This window comes from Micrasema longulum, unplaced genomic scaffold, assembly GCF_059751315.1.
Source record: "Micrasema longulum isolate JH-2025_06_02 unplaced genomic scaffold, ASM5975131v1 h1tg000014l, whole genome shotgun sequence".
NCBI lineage: Eukaryota > Metazoa > Arthropoda > Insecta > Trichoptera > Brachycentridae > Micrasema > Micrasema longulum.
Window position 1 is genome coordinate 340090 of NW_028277222.1, and position 8991 is coordinate 349080.

Here is an 8991-nt window from a genome sequence, read left to right on the forward strand (position 1 = left end):
GGAACGCGGAGGAAGCTGGTCAATAATCCCGCGGTCTGAGGGTGACATCCTTATCGACTTCACTTTTTTATTACATTTTTAAAAATATTATTTTTTTTTTACAATAAACATAAATGATAAAACATAGTATTAAAAAAAAAAAAGCATAGTTACATAACAATGAAATACATATTAGTAGTAAAAATAGGAAACAAAAAATCCCACAAAGGCATGGTCTGTTCGTGGGTATACAAGAAAATGTTAATGAATTTTTGCTCCTATAATAAATAATGGACAGTTAAAATATTTTTGTGTAACATAAGAAAGAAAAAATAAGATATTCTGTGAAAGATAATATGGTATTTTTGATGGTAGTAATTAAAAAAGGAAATAAAAAATATTTTTAAAAATCACAAAAATATTCCTTATTATTAAAGGGCAACAAAATTAATCATAGAAAAAAAGAGTTCGTATCTTTAGTTTGAATCCAGGATAGTGCATGTTTTTTAAAAGATGGATCATTTTGAAACTTTGGAATCAATGCAATATTATCAGTAAAAAAAGAATTAAAATTTTTTGGGCCTATAAAATATGCATGTCTCATTTTACAATGTGGTATTTCTAACACACGATTCCTTCTTTGACTTGATATATTTGAATTACTTGTAAATAAATTTTGGTTCCTTTTAAATGTATAATTTACACTTTTTTTAATTGACTGTGTTTTATATATTTTCTTGATTTTTCTCTCTTACATTTTTTAATTTTACTGTCTTTTAGATACATTTAAAAAAAAAATATTTGCGTTTTATGATTTACAAATATTTCAATTTCAGGGCCATTTTCAATAAGTTGTAGATAATTCGTTGGCCTCGTGGTGCAATGGTCAGCGCGAATGCCTACCATGCAAGAGGTCTCGGGTTCGATTCCCGACATGGTTGATATGACATATTTATTTTAAAGGATGTATTTACAATACAATATTTCATAGTCCCTGGACTGGTACCTGAAGCGTAAGACTGATCATCTCGCCTTCATGTAAAAAAAAAATCAAGATACTCTGCGATTGGTGTACCAATGCAGTGCCCTATGCACCATTAGGTGCGGAAAGGGAATGATAATGATGTAAATAATTCACTATTGGAAAATGTGAATCAAGTTGTGGTAGCGCGGGGTTCGAACCTCAGACCTATGTTCCGTGAGTTCGTGATACTAGTCACGGGACCGCAACCCAATTCCACTGTCTTTACATTTTTTCATATATGTCTTTTACATTTAAAAGAAAAAAATCAATTATATTTTAATGTCTTACGTTTTTTCAAATTTACCCTTTAACCATTTTATTTATTCATAGATTTTATCATATTTACATTTTCGATTTAAAACTTTGCCCGGCTAAGAAGGGTACATACCCCGTTCCACGCTGGGCAATTACATTTTAATACATAATTTTATTTTAATCGGGTTGTGGTTCCGTGGCTAGTGTCTCGGACTCGCGGAGCAAAGGTCCGAGGTTCGAATCCCACACTACCCCAAATTGATTCCTATTTTCTAATAGTGAGTTTTTTACAACTCGTTAAAAATGCCCCATAAAATTAAATAATGGGGAAATTTGTTAAAAACTAATTAGTAAAGTTGTAATAAAATTTTCTTTTTCCTGACATTTTTTTTCTGATTTGATGTGTCTTATCACTTTCTGAAATTAATTCATCAAATATTTTAGTGCACCATATATTATTTTATTATTATCTATTTATTTAATTTTTTAAAATTAAATTGGTGATAACCTTTTTTTTTAATACGTATATATATATATATATATATTTTATTTTATTTTATTTTTATTTTATTTTATTAGGGAAAATAACAGTTCTACATACATATTTTTAGTAAACAAACAGATATAGTGTATAAACTCAGAACCAATAACAGATTTCCACATAGTATACAAAGTTAGTAAAGAATATATATATATTACATATCAAATAAATACAAACAATTTATACATATAAAAATGTTATTTTCAAGTACTCAATAATCAAAGATTTTTTAAATATTAATTTTAAGAACATTAAGTTACTGTAAATTGCGCGGGATAAGGACAAACAAGGACAAAAATGCTTGAAGAGAGGATAAGGAGGGGGGGGGGGGAGATGTACATATTTATTATTATAATGTCTACTAAGTTACATAATACATTTTTAGTTTAAATTTTAAATCTGACAGAGTGATGTTTGTATAATCTATATTTTTAAATTTTGTATTGTACATTGAAAAAGTCCTACGAAAAAAAGCATTTTTAACATACGATGTCTTACTTGTTGGTACATGAAACAGGTGGTACCGTCTACAAATCCTGGCTGGCACATGTATTGTTATTAAAACAAGCAGCTCTGTACAGTCAACCATAAATAAATATATATATTTATATGTATATATGTTTCAATTCTTTACAAGTTATTTACGAATTGCTTTTTAATTCTAACATACTTCTTGTATCCATATTTTCTTTCTTTTTTTCATATTATGCAACTATAATATAATAACTTACTATATTTGTACTTACCTGAATAATTTTTGTAAATGCCCCCTGGGCGTATTGTAAAATTAAATAATAAAAAACAAAAAAAATATTAGAACGTACATATTTTATTTTTTAAATAATCAAAAAATAATTTACAAGTTAATTTTTTTTAAAAAAAAGAACAGACAAATTTAATAAAACATAAACTTACTAGCATATACATTTACATAAATATATATATATACACACACATACATATACCTTTGCGCATACACATACATACAAACATACAAAAAATATTTACAATTCAATAAATATAGGCGAAACTTCATGATTGTTATTTGTTTTTTTATTTATTATTTGCATATATTTTATTTTCTCCATCCAGTAAGAATCTCCAATCCGCGACATGCATCAACCTCTCTGACTCCCTACGACCACCGTCATGAAAGAGCGAGGTCAACACTTTCTTCAACTTGACAACCTTTAAAAATTATAGACCTTCTAGCCAACGTAATAGTATTGCCTCGATGTCAGAACAGTGTTGACCCCTTCTCGTAGTATCAGGGCCTCGATTATGATGGGAAGATAAGGACTTCATACCTTCACCATGGCGGTATAGTTAAAGACAAATTCTCTCGAGCGATTACGAAGATACACTACTGATTCCCTACCTTCAAGTTTTGAGTAGGTACATCGTAATGAATCAAAGGTAAGTACGTCTCGGTACACATATCTACGCACTAAAATGACATTACTTCAGTATGACGTGATAGTTGAGGTCGAAATTCTCCGGACCGATTACGAAGATACACTACTGACCCCCCCTCCCACATTGAAACTGACAAAACGATTTATTTAACGTTCTGAGGGTTGGCACTTTTTTTCTTAAAAACCTATTAAAGCATGAGAGAGAAATAACCCAAAGTTGAATTAAATTTCGACATAACTGTCAGTTTGAAAACAAACGCTTGGGTGCAAAAAATAATGTGGCTAGATTATGCCCTATTAAAATATAAGAGTATCTAGGTGTAAAAAATGTTGCCAAATAAAAAAATATGTTCCAATATGTTCCAAATTAGTGGTTAAAAACAAAGTTGTTTTATTTATTTTATTTTATAAAAAAAAATATTATTTATTATACATTTTCCATCTGTTTTACTATCTTTCTGAGAGTACGTATCGAGATGTTAAAGGAGCAGGCTTTGTAATCAATCGGTAATTGTGAAAACTCATGTAAAAATAATGTTCAAGCGAGCATTTTCGGCTTGAACAGGAACTTATTGGAGTTTAAAATTGCTTTCAAGTGGGCACTTTTTATCACAGAAGCCTATTTAAAATACAAATGAGAACTATTTGAAATTTTAATGAAGTAAGGAACGCGGACTAATTTTTTGGGGTCATTCATTGGTTGGATTCGATCATATGATGTCAATATGACAAGAAGGTAGAACATACCGAGGTAGGTCCAGATAGTACAGAAGTTAAGTAAACCGTCTCAAAATGTAAAGATGAAGATAGCGTTCATAATCGAGGCCCTGATTCCTAATGGAGTATCTTGTATATATATTCGTCTTTATTTAAGCGTATTTTTTTATTTTTTATTATTGTATTTTTTGTACATTTTTACTAAAAAAATTACCTTTCTGGGTATCATGGATTCGGCCCTTTTTAGGGTGATGACATTTTCAAAAAGATTTGCCCTTGAAGATGTTTCTACCAATTGAGGCATGATTGCAACACTGCACTGCACTTTGATTTTGTTAAATTAATTAATAACCTCGTTTGTTAAAAAAAAAAAACTTAACAGAAAACACAGCAAACCATGGAAACGCCGATAATTTCTAAAAATGTTCCTGCGGACATAATCGACATCAATCTGACAATCTAAGCTGCCTAAATTAGGTTCTTCAATTATCAAAAAACAAACTTTTCCGTAAGGGTAGGCAGAGAGAATGGACCGCCACATACGTCTATCCTGGCATACATTTCTAGCTTCTTCCACATTCAAACATCTTGTCATACATGCCCTTCGGTTCTGCCTGCTTTTGACATAAACACTTAAGATTTTGGTTTATCTGATCATGCCACGTCTTCCTTGGTCGTCCTCGTCTCACGTTACCGTTCATTTTCACCGTGTATACTTGTTTTACCATTTTTTCATCGTCCATTCGCTCTACATGACCAAACCATCTCAGAGACCATTTCTTAATCTTATCAGTTACACTTGACTCTCACCTGATTTACACTCTCACCTGATTTTATCATTTGTTACCCTGTCATACATTGATTTCCCACACATTCGTCTAAGAGATCGCACTTCAACCGCGTTCACTCGGCTTTCATCCTTCTTCTGCTAGTTCCATGTTTCATTTCCGTACACAAGTGTTGGGACTAAAACTCCGTTGTGTACTGCCAGTTTAGCTTTGATTGACATATTTTTATTAGTATTTACTATCTTTTTCTACTTTTCCATCTCTTGAATACATGCTTCCCTGATATACAAATTTAGATATGTCACGAATATTCGGCAACTATTAGGTATTCGGCCTGTTCGGCTACTTTTTACATCCGAGATTCGGCAGAATAACAAAACATGAAAAAAAACGCGCATATTACACATTTTTACAAATAATACTTAAAATCCATCAGTTGTGACGAATGAAATACATTTTTTAAGCATTTGTTGGTAGCAAACGATTGCGATATTCCTCAATAAGTCCCTAGGGAGGATATCCAGCTTGTCTTCAAACATTTGGACATATGTATATATTTTGGACATATATATTTGGATAAATAATCAATATTAATGGGAAAAATTTAAATAATTCTTTTATCTGATTGATAAAAGACTATCAAACTAAAACAATTTTTAACAAAATGGTAGTTATCGTATTATAAACGCTATAATATTTTGTCGGCCTCGAAGTGAAATGGTCAGCGCGTTTGCCTACCACGCAAGAGATCTCGGGTTCGATTCCCGACATGGTTGACATGAAATATTTATTTAAAAAGGTCGTTTTCACACCAGAATATTTCATAGTCCCTGGACTGGTACCCGAAGCGTAAGACTGATCATCTTATGTTCATGTAACAAAAATGATCGGTGAACCAATGCAGGGCCCTATGCACCAATAGGCGCGGAAAGGGAATTATAATGATATTTTAAAGTTTTGTAATTTTGAAATTACTCCGCGTGTGACGTCGCAAGTTCTCTTCGGTGCGTTATGCTGATTGATGTATCGACTTCCCGCTACCCGGAAATCTATCACAGCACTCTATAATTGGTTGATTTAAAAGAACTAGTGACGTCGTTCAAAGTAGATCGTTTTTTTAAATTTCAGATTTTTTTTCAGAAATTTCGTTGTACAATTTAACACTCTAATTTTAACTGAGCGCAAAAAAACATTTTTTAGTATCCACTTTCCCGTAGCACTAAACTTCCTCAGTGTGAGAACTCAAATATTTGCTTTGATGTTCTCACGAATAAATTTTTCACAGTTCACGAATTTTTTATAGTTTTCGATTTTTTTTTAAGTTTAAAGGATTTAAAAGTATTTATTTAATATGTATAGTACTGCGGATCTCAGATAATACTCTTATGAAACTTTCCACTGAACTGAATAGATTATGCTTGCATAGAACTATTACAGCGCGAAGATTATTTAAATCAACAAATTCAGATTATCTGCAAATTGAGAGGTGGGAGGGGATAAATTAATCTCATCGGCTGTAAGATGAACCGCCGCCGCCGTCTGACTTTTCTTCATACAAACGTGTACCCGTATTTTCTCCCTGGATAATGGCACAAGAGCGCTGTTTTTACACGCTACTACTACTACTACAACTACCATCACGCCATTTCCGTAGGGGTAGGCAGAGAGAATGGAACGCCCCACACGTCTATCCTGGCATATACATCCTGTCATACATGCCCTTCAGTTCTGTCGGCTTTTGACATGACCAGACTTAAGATTTTGGTTTATCTGATCATGCCACGTCTTCCTTGGTCGTCCTCGTCTCACGTCACCGTTCATTTTCGCCTTTCATTCGTAGTCCAATCGTTCTACATGACCAAATCATCTCAGAGACCCTATCTTAATCTTATCAGTTATTAACATATTACAACAGAGATGAAGAACATTCAAGAGAAGGCAATATGGAAGTCTAGGCATCTACTGGGCTTATGACCTGTCAATGGCTGGTTTAAGTGGCCACTTTACACACTGTGCAACATTCACCATTCCGCCTATATTTGAACATCCATATTCCTTCAATTCTTTCATCTGTTGATGTTTGTGAATTTAAAGAGCTGAAACCTTTATTTATGCGGGTGACATTCATCTGATTGAATTATTTCACCTACAAACTAGGCAACGCCTGAAAATATTATTTTTTCAATTTCTATACTTCTTCATGGACCAGGTAATTTATCAACAATATTTTGAATTTGTCCAAATTTTTGTAGACAAGGACTGGATTCATATTATGTTTTTCATCTCTGTTGTAATATGTTAATATAAACAGCTCCCCAGGGAGTTGAATCCAGTCCTTGTCTACAAAAATTTGGACAAATTCAAAATATTGTTATCAGTTATACTTGACTCAGATTTTTACTCTCGCCTGATTTCATCATTCCTAACCCTGTCATACTTTGATTCCCCACACATTCGTCTAAGAGATCGCATTTCAACCGCGTTTCCTCGGCTTTAATCCTTCTTCTGCCAGTTCCATGTTTCGCTTCCATACAAAAGTGTTGGGACTAAAACTCCGTTGTGCACTGCCAGTTTAGCGCATTCACTCTCTACTTCACTTCATATAAAATGTTTCCCTCGGCACGGGACACAGTGAGGGAACATTATTCTGCATAAAAAAATAATACAAACAATGTAAAAGTATAAATAAATAAATAAACAGGGGTAATAAAATAATGATATACAATATCATAGAATTATAAAATTCCAACAGTTCGTACGAACTATGCTCATAACTCTCCACTTCTACGCTTAGCTCGTGAGTATAATTGAATTTTCCCATTATTAATCCGTTTGATTGTAACAAATCAACATTTAAAATGCGCGTTTTAAAATACACATTTTTCTCCTATACTTTATAGTTTCTATAAAAAAATATTATTTAATTTCTAATTTTTCATATTTTATATATTTTGTGACACTTGTGCAATAATATTTACACACATGTCCACCCTCATTCCATTATAACACCCACCCTCTGACACACTTACACTCACTCAGACACACTAACATGTATTGTACGAGTATTTCATGTATTTCTGTGGATATCTGTCATTGGTTTTATTCTCTGTATACAGGGTGTTCATTAAACCCTGTCAAATCCGAAACCACGATGATCAGTATGAGCAAGAAGACATATTGGCACATTAAAATAATTTTTTAGAAATAATAAATTTTTTAAAAATAAAGTATCAAAAAAGCAAATGGTTGCTTACTTCTGCAGGGGCGAAACGGAGAGAAGTCTGATACTGCGCCACGCTCCCCTCACTTCTCCCCTGCAGAAGTAAGCAACCATTTGTTTTTTTTAACATTTTATTTTTAAAAAAAATCTTTGCTTTCGGATGTGACAGGGTTTAACGAACACCATGTATTTTATTTGTTATATTTTCTTTGCATATATTACTGTTGATATCCCCAATAAATAAAAAAAAATGCGTACGTACATGAAACTGAAGCCGACTAGGCTACTCATAAGTGTGTAGTTTTACATTTTAACCAATAGTTACTCTGTAGACATCGCTTAGTATGCAACTGCCGATTTAAATTCAACTATGCCTTGTTGTGTCGTTTGTAAATGTCAAAATACTGCTGGGATTAAAATGGAAAAGGGTGAGATTACATTTTATGTCCATAAGTAGCGAATTCACAAATATTTGAGATTTAGATTATTTTGACGTCTGTCAGATTATTAAATAAAACAAGGTGGACATTTTGTTAGAATTTTACCTTTGCGCACCTAATGGTGCATATAGCACTGCATTGGTACACCAATCGCAGCGTATCTTGATCATTATTGAACTTGTATATAAATGCGTTTTTTTTTAAATGTTTTTTTGTTTCTGATCCTATATTTGTGGTGATATACTCATGTGTCTGTGTCAACTAATTGCTCTTCCCAACTCAACACAGGACTTTTAGTCCCATGGAGTTGGGACTTATGTCTCAAATAATGTACAATAAACTTATGTATGTAAATTAATAAATAAATAAATTGTTACATGAAGGTAAGATGATCAGTCTTACACTTCAGTTCCCAACCCAGGGACTAAGAAATATTCTATTGTAAAAACACCCTTAAAATAAATATTTCATATCAACCATGTCGGGAATCGAGCTCGAGACCTCTTGCATGGTAGGCAAACGCGCTGACCATTACACCACGAGGCCGACACTACACAATACAAAAATGATACGGAATGTGCCTGCTGCCGACTGCGACACGGTGCAAATAAC